The sequence below is a fragment of the Argentina silus genome (assembly GCF_951799395.1).
Source record: "Argentina silus genome assembly, chromosome: 2".
In the NCBI taxonomy this organism is placed as follows: domain Eukaryota; kingdom Metazoa; phylum Chordata; class Actinopteri; order Argentiniformes; family Argentinidae; genus Argentina; species Argentina silus.
In genome coordinates this window covers 34,067,744-34,075,544 of record NC_139656.1, presented here as the reverse complement: position 1 = coordinate 34,075,544, position 7,801 = coordinate 34,067,744, and the positions used below count along the sequence as shown (strand labels likewise).

The following is a 7,801-nucleotide window of genomic DNA, read 5'->3' as shown; positions in this document are numbered from 1 at the left end:
AAGTTGAGACTGGGACCAGGCTAAAACACAGATCTGGGACCAGGCTAAAACACATATCTGGGACCAGGCTAAAACACAGGTCTGGGACCAGGCTAAAACACATACAGATCTTGGACCAGGCTAAAACACATACAGATCTGGGACCAGGCTAAAACACAGATCTGGGACCAGGCTAAAACACATACAGATCTGGGACCAGGCTAAAACACAGATCTTGGACCAGGCTAAAACACATACAGATCTGGGACCAGGCTAAAACACAGATCTGGAACCAGGCTAAAACACATACAGATCTGGGACCAGGCTAAAACACAGATCTGGGACCAGGCTAAAACACATACAGATCTGGGACCAGGCTAAAACACATATAGATCTGGGACCAGGCTAAAACACATACAGATCTGGGACCAGGCTAAAACACATACAGATCTGGGACCAGTCTAAAACACATACAGATCTGGGACCAGGCTAAAACACATACAGATCTGGGACCAGGCTAAAACACATACAGATCTGGGACCAGACTAAAACACATACAGATCTGGGACCAGGCTAAAACACATACAGATCTGGGACCAGGCTAAAACACATACAGATCTGGGACCAGGCTAAAACACATACAGATCTGGGACCAGTCTAAAACACATACAGATCTGGGACCAGGCTAAAACACATACAGATCTGGGACCAGGCTAAAACACATACAGATCTGGGACCAGACTAAAACACATACAGATCTGGGACCAGGCTAAAACACATACAGATCTGGGACCAGGCTAAAACACATACTGCATTTCGTTGTCTCTGTACTTGTACTCTGCACAATGACAATAAAGTTGAATCTAATCTAATCTAAATACAGATCTGGGACCAGGCTAAAACACATACAGATCTGGGACCAGTCTAAAACACAGATCTGGGACCAGGCTAAATGAGCTCTTCTCACCTGTCTGTCTTCAACAGTCCCTCGTCTCTTCCTGTCAAAACAAAACAACAGACACTGAAGAAGAGAAGAACCACCAACTCATGTTTAACCCTCTGAGAGGTCTTACAGAAGCCTGATCCTGGTTCACATCAGACAACACACAAATGTTAGGTTACTTTGGGCTCTGTGTGTGTTAGGGTTAGGATTAGGGTTAGGGTTAAGTGGAAATATCACTTTCAGCATCAGATAAAAGTGATCAAAGCACAAACTGTCTCAGACTCTTACCACAGCCAGACCAGCACCAGAGGAAACATCAGCACCATGAAGGCCTTGACTCCCAGGCCAACACGGATGATGACGAGATCAACTGAATAAAGACAGACAGAGACATTGAACTGCTTCTCACCTGTATGAAATGTGCTGTACTGTATACTGGGAATAACATTTATTACTATTATTACTATTATTACTATTATTATTATTATTATATTATTATTATTATTATTATTATTATTATTATTAAGGTTATTAATAATATAATTATAATGACCTGTGGTCAGTCCAAGCTGTATGTCCACAGCAGTAGAGTTTCTCGCCCCCACTGAGTTTCTGGCCTCACAGAAGTACTGTCCAGTGTGGGCGTGGCTTAGAGAGGTCAGCCTCAGCACCTGTCCTAGCCCCGCCTCTGAGGTGTTGGCTCCTCCCCTCGTCCTGAACCAGGTGTATCTCTCTACTGTAGCGTTGGCATGGCAACTGCAGGTCAGGATGACATTGCTGCCCTCTGCCAGGGCACCAGAGGGACTGACCTCCACAGAGACCCTCGCTGGGACGTCTACAGGAAACAGGAAACAGATGACACGTCATAACAACCGTCACATTGTATAGGAAGACTAGTTAACCTCTTTGTCACCTTCCAATGTCTTGGTTGAGAAGTTTCAGAGCGTGGCTGAGCAACAAGATCACAAGAGGAAACTGCACCGTCATATTCTATCATACCTCCGTTAACAGTCATGTCAGCTACGGTCTCACAAACACACTGAGGATGAAAGACATTGAGATATCTAGAAGATAACGAACCTCTTGCTTCACCACCCAACGTTAGCACAACTACATATCTGCCCCACTAAACAAGCCTAGTGAACTCACACTGGACATCCAGAGTCAGGAGAGATGAGTTGAGGGATCCGTGTTTGTTCCGAGCCTCACAGACGTACTGGCCAGAGTGTTGAGGAGAGACGTCCTCCAGGACCAGCTGAGCCCCTGGTACCACAGGGTTGGTCCTGGTCCTGGTCCCGTTGACTCTGTACCAGGTGTAGCTCTCTACTGCAGGGTTAGCTCTACTGCTGCAGGTCAGAGTCACAGAGCTGCCTGCTACTACTGGACCAATAGGAAGGGCTGATACTGAGATGTCCTCAGGAGGATCTGAGAAATAACAGAAATGATCCAATCACATCACAGAGACTTATTGCTTATAATAATAATTTATTGAACTGTTGCTTATAATAATAATGCTCTTTACACAGCCTCAACAAGATGTCCATTAAAGACCTCACTAACACCACAATGTGACTCCAGCTGGTTTTTCTTTTGAGAAACTGTTTCAGAGAGATCTGTCAACACGATACCAAGAGGAGACTGTGGTGTCCTAGTGATTGAGAGGTGTGATATGCAGTGATGGTGTAGGGTTAGACATCAGGGTAAGACAACCGTCAAACACCTTCATGCATCACAATGTGACAGCTGTCCTTCATAGTTACTGCTTATCCTGTTCATTAATGCTGAGGTTCAGTTAAAACTGTCAATAATACTCACACTGAACATTGAGGGTAGTTGTAGTAGATCTGCCTGAGCTGATGTCATTGGTGGCCCTGCAGTAGTACCGTCCACTGTGTCTGGGCTGAACGTTGGAGATGGTGTTATTCTGCCTCCATGCCACAGAAGAGCTTCCTCTTTCCTTCAACTTATACAGGATGTAGCTCCTCACAGGTGGGTTAGCATCACTGCTGCAGGTGAGAGTGACGGAGCTGCCCTGAACAACACCACCTGCTGGACTGACTGACAACCTGACGTTCTCTGGACCATCTGGAAGAGAGGGAGTCATGGTGCTGTTACTGTTGTAAAGTGACTGTTACTGTAGTAAAGTAGCTGTTACTGTAGTAAAGTGACTGTTACTGTAGTAAAGTGACTGATACTGTAGTAAAGTAGCTGTTACTATAGTAAAGTAGCTGTTACCGTAGTAAAGTAGCTGTTACTGTTGTAACGTGACTGTTACTGTTACTGTAGTAAAGTGACTCTTACTGTAGTAAAGTGACTCTTACTGTAGTAAAGTTACTGTTACTGTAGTAATGTTACTGTTCCTGTTGTTGTAAGGGTAGACATGATACTCAAAGGAGTGTTTCACAGTTAGCAATAGTGTGCTAAATCTGTTTTATGTCATTGTGAGGTGTAGGGACCCAGGAGTGTGTGTGTGTATGTTAGGTGTATGTGTGTGTGTGTGTGTGTGTGTGTGTGTGTGTGTGTGTGTGTGTGTGTGTGTGTGTGTGAGTGTGTGTGTGTGTGTGTGTGTGTGTGTGTGTGTGTGTGTGTGTGTGTGTGTGTGTGTGTGTGTGTGCGCTATACTCGAAGGCACATCTCTAAACACACTAGTTAGCTACGACAACCAGGAAACATCTCTAAACACACTAGTTAGCTATGACATGTTACAGGGTCTCCAGCTCCACACATTGGGTTACCTTTGATTTCAAATCCAAACTTTTGGAGTGTAGAGCCAAAAGAATACAAAATGCTTCATTGTCCCGTTACTTATACAGGGCACTGTAGTAAATATTATGAAACTATTAATTGCATGATGTAATATTCCATTATGTCTACTGTCTATTTCACAACAAAATATCAGTGAACTGATTAGCAGCAGTAGCAGTGATTATACAGTATCTTTGATACAAAAGGAAACAGTGTTCTACTCACCTGTCAACGTGAGACTCATCACCAGAATCACACTGGTTGTTCTCAACAGCCACATGGTGCCAAACTGCAACACCTCCAATCACAACACCACCTGTCTCTTCTGGGGAGAGAATCACTCTGCTTCAGACAGGCAATAGCAAGGGCAACCATCAACCAACCATCACACAACCATGACACAACAACCATAACACAACCATCACAAACCATCACACAACTATCATATAACCATCATAACACAACCATCACAAACCATCACACAACTATCATATAACCATCATAACACAACCATCACAAACTATCACAAACCATCACAAAGCCACTGCACAACCATCACACAGCCATTAAACAACCATCATATAACCATCACACAACCATCACACAACCATCATATAACCATCATAACACAACCATCACACAACAACCATAACACAACCATCACAAACCATCACACAACCATCATATAACCATCATAACACAACCATAACACAACAACCATAACACAACCATAACACAACCATCACAAACCATCACACAACCATCATATAACCATCATAACACAACCATAACACAACCATAACACAACCATCACACAACCATCACACAACCATCATATAACCAACCTCCACGTCATCTCGTCACTCTGTCATTGGTCACTCAACAGGTGCAACAAACTATCATTATGTGACCTTCATCATTCTAGAATGTCATTTTAACCAATCAACAGTGTACAGTACCTCATACAGCATACCTCTACAGAACACACACCTTCTACAGCCTCCCTCTACAGGGGACTAATGAAGTCATATTTAATTGCATTAAATAACACAGACCTTCTCCAGCGCCTCTCTCCAGAATGATACTGACCAGCGAGTCACGATACAAGTACCAGGAAGAGCAGAAACATCAACTATATCAGGGGTGAAATGCAGAAGAATGAGTGAGACAGGCTTGTCTGTGGTGATGCTGCTGACTTCCTGCCCTCTGTCCTCTCACCACAAGAATATTAATATAACAGGATGTTCTAGAGATGTGTTGTCCTCTCAACATCTCATATACTCTTCTGTCTTTAGAAGGTTTAACTGGTGATGTTAGAGCTATTTATTAAACAAGAAAATGGTGAAAAGTATTCAAGAAATTGTTAATGTAAATAGAAACATAATGTTGTTGAAATGTTGGTATACATTCCTTCGTTATTGCTCCCCCTAGTGGCCACCTGTGAGGTGACCTTTGTGATGAGCCCCAGTGCATCGTTAACCTGGGGGTCAACCTGGACATGGTGTCTGGCCAGTCATCATCTAGATCAGGAGTGTGGAGGAGGTGTTAGCAGCGTCCTCTCCAATAGACTGGATTAGGTACCGAACAGTAGCATCGTCTGAATTACACACCATACATGACATTTACGTTCATGGCATTTAGCAGACGCCTTTATCCAAAGCGACTTACAACAAATACATACAAGTGAATCATCTATCCAACAATCATCATAAGACAAAGTAATCAATGCTCACACCAGGGGCTATTTTTTTTTTCTTTTTTTTCTAAAATATATTTTATTAGCAGGGGGGTAGCTGGGGAGAAGAGGTCTCGGGGTTGGGGTTAGGGTTAGTACAGGGGGGGTAGTGAGGGTGAAGCGGTCTTTAGGAGGGACTGTTAAGATGTAGCTTGAAGAGATGGGTCTTCAATCTACGGTGGAAGATCGGTAGTGACTCTGCAGTCTGACAGCAGTGTGAAGCTCGTTCCACCAGCGGGGCGCCAGGACAGTGAAAAGCCGCGACCGAGTAGCGCGGCCGCTGCATCCACGTAGAGGCGGCGGTGCCAGGCGGTGCCAGGCGGGCAGCCGAGGTGGAGGAGCGGAGTGATCGGGCAGGGGTTAGGGTTAGTACAGGGGTTAGGGTTAGTACAGGGGGGGGTTGGAGGCTGACCATTACTTGCAAGTAGGGAGGGGCTGTTCCCTTTGCCGCCCGGTAGGCGAGCACCAGGGTCTTGAATCTGATGCGAGCTGCTACCGGGAGCCAGTGGAGGGTGCGGAGGAGGGGGGTGACATGGGAGAATTTGGGGAGATTGAACAGCAGACGAGCGGCAGCGTTCTGGATGAGCTGCAGAAGCCTTTAGTTCTGCGAGACGTAAGAATATGTAAATCTGTCCATTTGAAGTTGAGGGTCAAACATTTCCTTTTATATTAGTGTTGTTATTGGTTACTATAGTAACCGGAAGAGACACAAACTTGGTCAACTGTGTACGTGACATTTCTAACTGCATGTAGTGGTTTTAACACCTCCTCCCTCTCTCTCTCCTCTCTCTCTCTCCTCTCTCTCTCTTCTCTCTCCTCTCTCTCTCTTCTCTCTCCTCCCTCTCTCTTCTCTCTCCTCCCTCTCTCTTCTCTCCTCCCTCTCTCTTCTCTCTCCTCCCTCTCTCTTCTCTCTTGTCTCTTCTCTCTTCTCTCTCCTCCCTCTCTCTTCTCTGTCCTCTCTCTCTCCTCTCTCTCCTCCCTCTCTCTTCTCTCTCTCTCTTCTCTCCTCCCTCTCTCTCTCTCTTCTCTCTCCTCTCTTCTCTATCTCTCTTCTCTCCTCCCTCTCTCTCTCTCTCTCTCTTCTCTCTCTTCTCTCCTCTCTCTCTCTTCTCTCTCCTCTCTTCTCTCTCCTCTCTTCTCTCTCTCTCTTCTCTCTCTCTCTTCTCTCCTCCCTCTCTCTCTCTCTTCTCTCTCTCTCTTCTCTCTCCTCTCTCTCTCTTCTCTCTCTCTCTTCTCTCCTCCCTCTCTCTCTCTCTTCTCTCTCTCTCTTCTCTCTCCTCTCTTCTCTCTCTCTCTTCTCTCTCTCTCTTCTCTCCTCCCTCTCTCTCTCTCTTCTCTCTCCTCTCTTCTCTCTCTCTCTTCTCTCCTCCCTCTCTCTCTCTCTTCTCTCTCTCTCTTCTCTCCTCCCTCTCTCTCTCTCTCTCTCTTCTCTCTCTCTCTTCTCTCTCTTCTCTCCTCTCTCTCTCTTCTCTCCTCTCTCTTCTCTCTCCTCTCTCCTCCCCTTCTCTTCTCTCTCTTCTCTCTCTCTCTCTCCTCTCTCCTCCCCTTCTCTTCTCTCTCTTCTCTCTCTCTCTCTTCTCTCCTCTCTTCTCTCTCTCTCTTCTCTCTTCTCTCTCTCTCTCTTCTCTCTCTTCTCTCTCTTCTCTCCTCTCTTCTCTCTCTCTCTTCTCTCTCTCTCTTCTCTCTCCTCTCTTCTCTAGCTTCCTGTGTTCAGCCCCTCAGATGAGTGACATGATGTTATCAGACCTCAGAGCCACCAGAGGCATTGCTCCCATCAGACACTGTGTTTACATATGTAGTTATAGAGGTTTCTCTGTGTTGATATATATGTAGTTATAGAGGTTTCTCTGTGTTGATACATATGTAGTTATAGAGGTTTCTCTGTGTTGATACATATGTAGTTATAGAGGTTTCTCTGTGTTGATACATATGTAGTTATAGAGGTTTCTCTTGGCCTGGCAACAGTGGACAAGGCTACATTACTGTACAGAATTTGGGGTTGGCGTCAGTTGAATTTCAATTAAAGCAAGTTGAACATTTTAATTACAATTAAATTATTTCAAATCGTGCATGTAAATTAAATTTACCAATAATCTGAGAAAGATAAGATTTTAAAATAATTCATTTTTCCATTGTTGAATGACAAATTAAAATCAATTGCTGAAGTGACTGAACTGAAATGGAATTGAGCCCAACCCTGGCAGAGTTATGGACAGATTACAGATTCCCTCAATCCTTTTCCTGCTGTACATTGTGTACTATATCTTACAACTACATTATGATGTATTATCTCACCTTGTGCTGCTGCTGTCACCACCAGAACTATAACTATCAGGGAACCCATTTCTCCTTTGCCTCTATAAACATTAGTTTAAACAGTCTTTGATAATGACGATAAT

The 7,801-nt window shown here is 44.5% G+C and overlaps 1 long non-coding RNA gene across 1 annotated transcript; it reads right to left on the bottom strand.

The window, feature by feature from the left end:
* Positions 1-962: 962 nt before the first annotated feature.
* On the bottom strand, positions 963-1,533 carry LOC310818638. Its single transcript, XR_014554725.1, has 3 exons — positions 1,476-1,533; positions 1,211-1,292; positions 963-977 (listed from the first exon to the last, which is right to left on the bottom strand). It is a non-coding gene; the product is annotated as an uncharacterized lncRNA (long non-coding RNA).
* Between the last annotated feature and the right edge of the window lie 6,268 nt (positions 1,534-7,801).